At 44.8% G+C, this 10,966-nt stretch overlaps 1 long non-coding RNA gene across 2 annotated transcripts; it reads right to left on the reverse strand.

The window, feature by feature from the left end:
• Positions 1 to 2,590: 2,590 nt before the first annotated feature.
• LOC138412432 (uncharacterized) lies at positions 2,591 to 10,625 on the reverse strand. Of its 2 annotated transcripts, none has more exons than XR_011244813.1 (3): positions 10,062 to 10,625; positions 9,472 to 9,625; positions 2,591 to 3,176 (listed from the first exon to the last, which is right to left on the reverse strand). It is a non-coding gene; the product is annotated as an uncharacterized lncRNA (long non-coding RNA). The 2 variants fall into 2 exon arrangements; XR_011244814.1 differs by having other exon boundaries at positions 10,066 to 10,624.
• Between the last annotated feature and the right edge of the window lie 341 nt (positions 10,626 to 10,966).

Below are 10,966 nucleotides of genomic sequence, written 5' to 3' on the forward strand. Positions count from 1 at the left end.
ACATTTTGGGAAACACATGTATTATTAGTTTTCTTGCAGAGCTTTAGAAAACAAGGTTGGAACAACTCCGATGTCGGCAAAGGACGAAGAAAGTGACAGAGGCTGGAGAGTTCAGAGTTCAATGGGAAAACAGTGATCGTGGTTCAAAATCTGTCGGAAACTTCTGAAACACAAAAGAAACACGTTACACCTTGTTTGACCAGCGGCTTTAAAAATCACAAATGTTCAATATAAGTAGAACTTCCACTGACACCATTCATACGTGGTGTAGGGGGCGCTCACGAGGCTAAATGAAACACTCGTGGTAAAAAGATGACGTATGACGTCATTCAAGAGGAGCAAGAAACCAGAGCGTCCAGAATAAACTCACAGACACAATCTCAACACTTTGAATTTATTCCTCATTTCTCAGGAAAATATTCTTTTAACTCCACAACGACGAATAAAATGTGACGCTGACGATTAACAGAGATTAAATTATCCAACGACACAAAGTACATGAGTTGTTTTACTGCAGTAAACCATCAGAATACTTCAATACTAAACTAAACATGTAACATTGACTATAACAACATTTAAAAAAAAAAGAAAACATTAAAACTCTGAATCTGCTCCATCGAGCGCGGAGGCTCACTGCTGTAAGAACGCAGGGGGAACGCAAGTGGAGCTGAAAACTCAGATCAGCGAGCTCGGAGGTCGGAGGTCATCACATTAAATGACGTAAAAAGGAAAAGACAGATGATGACACTTGATGCTAACGCTCGGCCTCCAGCTGCTGCGGCAGACAGCATCAGAGGAGGTATGCAGCCATCACGGCTTGTAATGTTTTCACTCCTCGCCACATGGATCTGGTAGCTATTTCCTGTTTGACGGGATCCACACATGGAACAATAAAAGTCTGAGTCTAAGCCCGCGTGTCATCGAGATCCAAGTTACAACCAAATTAAAGATTTATTAAAAGTGTGTGTTAATCCATCTCCTCCTTAAAACCACATGTGACAAACGCTTTAGGTACAATTTATTATTTGAAAAAATAAAACTAATCTAATGACAGAAACTGATATTTTAGAAATAGTTTTAAAGTTTAATGAGACCAGAATATCTTCGACAAAGTTTCATTAAGGAAAAACCGATGTTAATTATTGATCCCTGATTTGGGACGAAGGACAAGTTTGGTGATTTTCCATATTCTCCTGAGAAAGGAAAATAAACTCTAAGAAGAATTGTCTGTTTATCTGGAGCGGAATTAATAAACATCTATTATGTACTATTTTTAGAAACATTTGTTTTTAGCCACTGGTGACAATAATAGACTAGAATTCCCATCTGGATCATTAAGAGCTTCAAGTAATTTCCGTTTATAAACAACCACAAACATTTGCTGAGCAAGGAGAGTTTTTAATCCACAACCTCTCAAACCGCCAACATCAGAATTTCATCCGTTCTCAAGCATTAAAATCACCAGATTTTAGCGACCGAATGCATTTTTGCAGCATTCGCTCATCTGCATCTTTGAAGTGCGGACTGATGAATTCCTGAAAACGGATCTGGGCTTTGAAATGAAAAGCTTTCATTTTTCTCCCCCCCCCCCCCCCCGTGAGTGGATCCAGCCCTCCTCTGCTGTGGAGGATGAGCAAAGCGAGCTGTCATTGATCATCGCTGATACGGCATGTGTGCGCGAATCAGAAGCAGGTGAGCGTTCGCCGGGTAAAGAAAATACAGCGCAGCCTGCGTCCAGCTGGATCTGGAAGGTGCCGCGGTGGAAACCCGAGCCTGGACTCAACAATGCGCTGGGATCAGATGGTGCTCGACAGGTTTTCCTGGTTGCCAGAGGAGTGAGAGAAACTGGGGAAGGCAGCATCATGAAGGCGTTAATCACTCGGGGTATTGATGCTAATCCCGCAGATCAAGTAATGGAGGCAGCTGTTTATATTGGCCATGAAATCCAAGCAGGTTGTTGTTCGTCCCTGTTTATCATTAAATACAATGGATTTAAAGCTCTGTGATGTTTTTTTTTTTTTTTAATCCGTTCAACAAAAAGACCAAACAGAGTAAATTTAGCAACTTCAACAAAACCCCCTGGACGGTCTTTCAACTGCTCATCTGTTTCAGTATTTCTGGGTCAAGCAGAAAACAAAACTCAGGCTGAATCCACGTTAGAACATTTTCATTTGAAATCGCACCAACTCCAGAGCGGCTACAGATCCGTCAGAGTTTTAGAGCCTCTGGAAACGCTGCTGCTTCCATTTTAGTTTGAAAACTCCAGGGCCGAGGTGGAAACGACGATACAGACGCTCACAACTGCTTTTTCGGTCACAGCATAACCTTCACTGATTCATTCAGTCAGTCAGTCCCTCCTGTCTCACACAGACAGACACATGCACAAACTAACTTTGGGTAAAATTTGGTGGGGGGGCTGGTCGGAGAAACTCCAGAGAAAGATCGGAAGCTCTCAGTCAGACGTTTGCTTTCTCACGTTCAGCCTCTCCTGAGAATGTCCGGAGAACAACCGGAGTTCAGTTCATGTCTGAGCTTATGAGTGTGAGCAGTTTGGTGAAGCCCGGTTGAGTTTGACCGTTTGCGCTCAACTTATTAAAATGACAGAATTTTGAGTCACACAGTTTCGTGTCTGAACTTTATGAAAATGACCAAAGTGAATATTGGTGCGTGTTTATTCTGCTGTCAATTAAAACACTGTAAGTGAATCAGTAACACATGAATCCAGTTCCTGTTTCCACACAGGACACCAGCGTCCTGGAAAATATAAATCAGATCAAAACAAGAAATTTGAGAACAGCTTCACATGAACCTCGGTATCTCGCTGTAAAACCTATATTTACCTGCAATAAATCAGGTTTAACGTCCTTGTTCTTCAGGGTGAAGGCAGCAACAAACCCCCCCCGGCTGCTCCTGTGTGAGCGGAGGGTGGTCGGCTGAGTGGTGGTTTATCTGTGTCACAGATCTCATGTCTTATCTTCAGACCTGACCTGGAAACTCAGGGGTGAAGTGGCCCATTAACCTCCGTCCAGACTTCTGAAGACCTCTTCACGGGAGCCACTTAGCAGCGCTGCTGTCGTCTCAGCTCAGCTGCTTCTGAAGAGACGCAAACCTGCCCTTTCGAGAGAAGTCACCCATCCCTCCGTCTCGGAGCAGCGGCGGTGCGGAGGGCAGCGAACCTGCGAGGAGGTGTTGAGATCAGAGGCTTGAGACATCAGCAGAAAACTCGTCCTCGGCTACCTTTCCAAAAATCCGCTGAGGTCTTTGGTTTCACTTGCACGGTGGAAAAACACAGGTCGGTTCTTGTTGTCCGACATCAAAGCTGAGGCCCTGAGAGGAGAAGATTTATGTGCCGGTCGTGCTCCCCTGTCAGGTTTACACACAGCTCTTTCTCTACTTTGACAGCTGCTCCGGTCAGAGTTATGGTTTACACAGCGCTGTGGCAATCCCGCTGTTGAAGTCAGGACGCCACGAGTATGAATCCCCCTGAGTAAAGAACAACAAATCGGCAGAACACGAGCCATAACCGTGTCCCACTGATTACACAAGAGTCCCGACGAAGACAAACTGTCGGTGCTTGTTTTCTGAGCCGAAGGGTTTGGCAAACTCACCCGCGGCAGTGACGTGCTCCAAGTCAAGAGGAATTGAAATTCTCTGGTATAAATACACATTCCCAAACCCCAGAAAGGTTAGGAGCAAATGCCGCCGCCTCTAGAATCCAGGTTTTGTTCAGGCTACATCCATACGACCACGTTTTCCTCGATGCTTCAAGGACCAACACGCCTGGAAACGCACATCACATGACCGCTCACGTGCAATAATAGTAGTTAGCAAAGACAACAGGGTCACTTGTTATTGACTCTCCATGTTGTTTTCTACACGGAAGGAGGCTCATGCTGGTTTTAGTCTTTATTTAAATGTGCAACAAAGTCATTTTCTCATTGACTTCTGTAGACACCACCAGTGGAGTCGCCCTCTGCTGGTCATTTGAGAGAATACAGGTTTCATGCACTTGGACACAGAGTCTACAACCATTTTTATAATATATATATATATAAATAATTTTTTGGGGGGACAGGGAGATGGAATAGAAACTTCGTCCACTCCAGACATCGGCCTGGTGTTGCATCACCTCCAGGGACGGTGCACCAACACACTAGATGGCGCTGGTGCACTTTGACCTTTGTTGCCAATAAACCGAAGAAAGAAGATTATTATTGTAAAGTGATCGTTCTCGTCCGGAGCCTCTGCTGTTGAACTGCACTGCTGCACATGTGTGGTTGTTAAGCTCCATCTGTGCTCGTGCATCGGGCGATCTGTTTGTGTGTTTGTGGCGTGACACAGATGGACACCAGAGGGACGCAGACCCTGTCGCACATGTTAATCATCAGGAAGTACATGTTGATCATGTGTGTTTGTGTATCAGTTGCACGTGTGTAGAAAAGCCACATCACGCATGATTATGGATTTCGTCCCGAGGCCTGAAACCAACAGGATCAGGGAACAAATCTAAACAGAAACAAACGTGTGCTGGAGATCACACAAGGAATCTAAAAATAAATCAAGTCTGTTGTTTAACTTTTATTCCTGCTGGTGGATGAATGCATGAATATCTGCATCTACCATCCCCGGTTTGAATTTATGAGAAGCGTTGTCCTGCAGCAGATTTGGAATGACTGTCATAAATCTGAGAATCCAGCACATTGCATTCAAAGGACTCCATCAGCCCAAGGGTCGTAAAACTTCCTCAACCCAGAGCCCAACAATCAATCCGTCAATTCAAGCAGAAACACGCTAAAAATAATCAGAAGTGCACTTGCAGCGTGTTCTCATCTCACAGCAGCTATAAGGTGGTTTTCTCGCTCTTTAGTTTTTTCCTCTGCGCCCGAAAAAGGCGGATCTCAACACGTTTGATTCAAATATGCGAATTCACCTCCTTCAGAATCCTGAGGGTAGCGGGGGAGGTTTCTAATGATGAGCTTGAACGAAACAATAAAAAGAAAACTGTGTTGTTCACCGGCCGATCACGCTTTGATCACGTCCCACTGAGGCACCTGTGGCTTCAGTCGACAGGTAGCACGAGGTGGTACGAGCGAAATGTGCCCAGGGAGGCGAGGCCAGAGGGAGAGAAGGTGCTGGCTGGTACAAATCACACCTGGCAGTTTGGAGTGTGATGAAAGCACGAGACAAGACGAGTGTTAGAGACTTCACATAAAACCGGTGCTGTGATAATGTGCCTGAAGAGGCTGAGAGGAAAGAGATGTGGGGAGAGGGCGACGTTTCTCCCGAGGTGGAGCTGTGATGAACGTCAGAGGAGACGACGGAGACGAAGAGCGGCTGCATCACTTGTGAGTTTGTTCAGGAAGTGAAACGACGTTCATGCACCATCCAGGACGTCGTGTAGCAACAGATCAGAAGGTTCAGATTCTTAAAAATAATCAGACAAACGGTCTGACTGGTGATGATGAAGTCAGCGACATTGACCTTTGACCACAACCGTCAAATCAGTCGGCTGCTCCGTCTCAAAGCAGCAGAACGAGCTGAGCGCAGCGGCAATGTTCGCCCGAGGCCTCAGGAGACAGACGCTGGTTAACGATGACAAATTCACAGATGCAGAGGCTCAAACACCCGCGGTGCGAGTTCAGCCGAGGGTCCGGGGCAGATCTGGATGCGGCAGGCTTCACTTTTGTGACAGGGAGACGCGCTGCAGCCACAGTTGACGTGCTCACACATAATGGAAGCTGATTTGGGACTTAATCGCGCATTAAGCCTTATTGTTGTACCTCCGGCCGACTGATGACACAGAGGTCCGTCCATCACGCTCCCTCAACCCAAACGCCCCGGGGCTCGACCTCACGGCGTGCAAATGGCATGACGTAAGGTCCGGCTCGCCCCGTGTCACGTCTGTGTGTGTGTGTGTGTGTGTGTGTGTGTGTGTGTGTGTGTGTGTGTGAGTTTGTTGTGTGGAGGTGGTGAAAGGTCAGAAAGTCAGTTTGTACCATCGACCTGTTTCCATCCTGCATTTAATCAAATAAACTTAATATCACATAAATGTTCATTTTCATTTCTATCCTTTATTGACTTGTTTATATTTTCTGTGAATAAGAAGTGTTATATATTCTATATAACCGTAAACATGTACAAATATTACACAGTTTAAATGTGTTTAACTGTATTGTGTTTTATGTATTTCTCTTCTAATAATAGTATTTACTTAAAATATTACTTAAGTTTGTGCATTCTTCAACATTTCTATACTTGCATTTGTAAATATAGTATAAATTACTATGATAGTATATTTTTAAACATTTCAAATATTGAGAAGTGCGTGTATTTTTCAGTATATTAAAGTGTATGAATACACTGGTATACAAAATTATATTAAAATCGTCATATCTAAATCCATCTGCATTTATATACTTATAAACAAAGTACAAAGTATGCAGTAAATACAGTTAATTTACATTAAATCGATTTTTAGTCGTTATATTTTAAATGTCTGCATTTGTAAATGTTTATATCAATATAATTACATCCTACTTTATCCTTACAGTACATTTATGTTAATTAATGTCTGTTTACGCAATATTTTATTTAAATATTTGTGTATATATATGACTTTCAGATTAACATAACAACATACATGCTGTTCTATATGTTGTAAATTTGTATTTTATTTGAAATACTCAGTATGTGGTGTCTGTATGTGCGAGGACGAAGCAGCTGAACTTTTCCTTTCACCTTCAGGCTGCGTTTAAAAAAAAAAAAAAAAAAAAAGTTATGGACTCACGTCATTTGGAAGATGAAGATTTTACAAATCAAGATGCTGTGTTGTACAGTAACACAATGAGATCCCCTCCCCTCACTGTGTGTGTGTGTGTGTGTACCGACGCGAACATGAAACAGATCCAGTCCATTCATTGTGAAGGTGGAATCGTCGTTCCTCTCTCAGTCGAGGCTTGTCTGTAGCCTTGGGTGTTGCACATATAAACCAGGCGTGCCGCTTCAAACTCCACAGATTTCAAAAGGCAGTGGAATCACTCTAATCCTCTGCACCCTCACACGCTCTGACTGATCGGGTTTCTTCTCCGCTGCTCCCTGAAACACGTTTGGTTCAATATTGCTGTTGAAATACAGACGATTGCTATCGAGGTCAAATCCTGCTGATGTCAAATGATTCTGCAAAATTAACTCAGTGACTTAATTCTCCCTTTAGAATTCACTGACTCGGCTTTTCATCGGGGGCGTTCCTCAGTTTTAATGCAGCAGCTGCAGACGGACTCGCAACACATCGAACACGTGAGAGGAAGAAATTAGCAAAGTGAAATTCTCCTCGTTAACACATCATCTAACATTGAACGCTTTGAAAAGACCATTTACTCAACAAGTTTATTGGTTTGAGAAAGAAATGAATTAAATTAATCTGAAGAATTTGAAATTTTACCTCACGTTGCTTTGCGTTAAGATTTTTAAAAATCAAATATAGGATCAGTTGATAAAATATTCTTCATCGTTATGGATTTAAACAGAAAAACAGAAACCAGAGTTTTTAAAATCTGTTAGAATGACAATGTCAGACTGATGTGGATAAAAAAACGACGTTCGACTGCATCATGACATACAGATGCTGCCCTCATGGAGGAGGCGGGGTCTAGCGATAGCTGCTCGCTCTGATTGGATAACTGGACCGGTTCTCCTCTCGTTATTGATTTCAGTTAAAAACTACAAGTACAAGTACAAGTACAATGGTTTGTACATCGTGGTGTTGTGACATTCACTCGTCGGACTGTGAAACAGATGTTTTCATGAACTCAGACTCAAACTCTGCAGAAACGTCCAGAACTCTATCGATTCAGTTATTAACAAAAGGACGCAGGCGCGGCCTCAAAGTATTTGTATGAATACGAACCCACTGGACACACGGATACATGTCAGCTGTTCTTGTGAGGGGCCCAACCCACGTCTCCTGAATCATCTCACACACACACACACACACACTTTCTCTCTGAGTGCGCTCATTGTTTTGAATCCTCCTCCACACTTTGAAGTGAAGGGGTCAAGCGGAGGCTCCCTCCTCGTCCCTGGAGGAGGAGGAGGAGGAGGAGGAGGAGGGGGTAGAACCTCCAGTGTGTTGGGAACATCTGGGCGAGCACGCTAAGCAGGGCTCACTTGGCAGGCGGTTGGTATTGGCACAGACAACCTTCCTACCGGGCGCCTTTCATCTCCGTTTCAACATGTGGACTCGGCCCTAACCCTGGGAGGAGTCGGAGGGCCGGCCGCCAGCGGAGAGGCCGAGGCGTGGTCGCTGTGAGGAGGAATCCGGCTCTCCTGCTGTCCTCAGGAGCTCCACCGAGAATTCCTGCCTCCCTCCCCGTCTCCTTCTCCGTGCACCGGCCTCCCTCGGCTCCCCCCGACCTGCTGTCGAACCTCGGGCCTCGATCTGCTCCCGACACATCCGACCGGTGCACGAGGCTCCAGCTGACGCTGATCTGCAGCTCAGGAGCTCACAGTAATCCCGAAGTTTTATTTCTGTCAGACTCGCAAATCATTTTTCCAACTTCAAACTGCACTAACACCTGAACAGATTAAATTCTTTGAGGGTGAACGGCTCCTTAAGGCAGAATGAGTCACCGGCACTTCCTCTAAATGATTATGATTGTTATTAAACGTTATTTGAGCCGCACAGAAGCCAGCAGGTATCAGATGTAAATCATTAACGTGTTTTAACAAAGGTGGAATTTTAAAGACGCAGATAAACGGAACAGAAATAAATCATTTCATTGAGGGGCTTGAGAACGCAAACGTCCGGGGTCGGCTGCTACAGATGCTTTCTGGGACTTCTCCTGCAGAATAAACATTCTGGATAATGTCGCAGTGAGTCCATGTGAGAAAACAGCAGGAGATTCATCTCAGGATGAAGAAGAGGAGCCGTACACGTGGAAGACGAACACGTCAACTTGGAAAGACGAGGACGTTCCAGATTTTTCGGTGACGAGGGCCGACGCTGGTGTGGACGAGCTGTGAACAACAACACTGATCTTTCCAGAGCAGATTTTTACGTCATGTCCCGCCTCCACCTGCTCTACAGGCTCCACGAGTCGGACATCGTTGCCTCATTAAGTATTCACAAATATACGTATATGCAAATGAGCCCCATCTCTATCTCCGCCCCCATCAGCTGCTCGTCGTCAGCGTTGCCAGAAGGGAAATGTCCCGCGAACCCTGCGACCTTAAGATGAAGACGAACGGCAAAGACCTTAAAAAACGTACAATCAGCTCTGAACAGCAGCTTCTGCTTGTCAGTTGTTACGTTCGTAACTTACAAGCTGCATCTCTACTGACGCCACTTTGACGATGAAAGTTGAAATCGGATCTTTGTTGGAATGTAGATGTTGGACGGACGCGTCAGGATGTTGTTAAATCACACAACACGTCCACTTTGGTGTCTTTGCTCTGGTGAACCAGTCGACTTACCTGATCCACCATCACTGCGCGCCCGGTGATGGAGGTGTGGGAGGTCGTCCATCTTGTCAGCAGATCAGTCGTCACGGCGACTCGTCCGTCCGTCCGTCCGGACGCGGGAAGTGAGAGTTTCAGTTGAACATCAAGCGAAGCCGTCAGCGCGTCGCTGTGGAGACAGATTTCAGTCGTTTAAATGATCCGAGACGAGAAGCGTCAAATGGAGCATGAAGCCACTTAGTTACTGGTGTCCAGACCTGAACTGTGGTTTTAAGAAGCTGTTCAGTGAACTTTTACAGATTCTGAGGCTGAACATTTGTCAAACTAAAGAAATTGGGAGAAGTCTCTGATTTCTTTATATCAGAGTCATTTACAGAATCCGCTGATTAAGTCTTTGGGAATCAAACAAGGACACAATGACGCTAATTAACTAATTTCTATCCAGCGAATCAAATCAACTCCAGAGAGAAAACTAACCGACCCAACAACAGCCAAATGGTTTCCCTCATTACAAGCATGTGCAGTGTAAAAAAAAATGTTACGGCACATTTTCAAGGTTTCCTGACCGGAGAGAAGATTCTGGAAGAAAACACAAAACAACTTACTTACTTAATATCTTCAGACAGAACCAGGAAGTTCAAAGATGGCTGCCAGCAAGCAAAGTGACTCATCAGGAGGAGGAGGAGCTGAAGTTTGTTCAAACGCTCCGACATCGAGCTAAACTTTGCCCGACAGGTGTTAAAGAGAGTGAAACTCCACAGAACCTTCAGGAAACCTTCTGAGGCCTGTGGCCATTTTGTTTGTTGGGAAAGAATTCTGCTCGTTGGTTAATCTGGTGCCATGTGGCCGAAGGGGGGAAGTGAATAAATGGCCACCGAGGCCCGATTGACAGCTGGATCAGCCAATGAGAGACAGTCTGACGTCACACGATGCCTTCAAATGTTCTCACAGAGAAAACTCAACTCAAACACAACGAGGTGTTTCCTGTTCGACCCAAAGTGTCTGTCACATCCAGGAAGTGGCTGACGACACATTCATAGAAGTTTAACTTCAATTAGTGGAAAAGCTCCAGAACTCAAACTTTGTAAAATTGTATTAAAAACCTGTCGTGTAAAAGAAAGTCCAGGATCTAAATCTTCTGAACGCCACAAAGCGTTAGTTTGGTTTATTCTGACACGGATGCTTTAGGAGACGTTAGGAAAATAGACGTTCAGAAGCTGCTCTGGACTTTCATCGTCTTACACGATGCGATCTCTATAAATAAATTGGTGAGGGGAAAGATTTGTGTGGGACCAGAAGCATCTGGTGTTAAAACACGAGGACTTCGGAGTTGAGGTGAACAGAAAACCACTGGACAGCCACTTAGTGAACTTTGTGGTGACGCAGGTTTCCTGATAAACAGCTCAGGTCGGGTTTGAATGTTTCAGCTTCTTCACGCAGGCTGGTTTAGTTTTCATTCCAACACAGAAACGTGCTGTGGACCAGCTCCAGTGGAATCTGGTGTTCGCTC

This window comes from Paralichthys olivaceus, chromosome 12, assembly GCF_024713975.1.
Source record: "Paralichthys olivaceus isolate ysfri-2021 chromosome 12, ASM2471397v2, whole genome shotgun sequence".
Taxonomy (NCBI): domain Eukaryota; kingdom Metazoa; phylum Chordata; class Actinopteri; order Pleuronectiformes; family Paralichthyidae; genus Paralichthys; species Paralichthys olivaceus.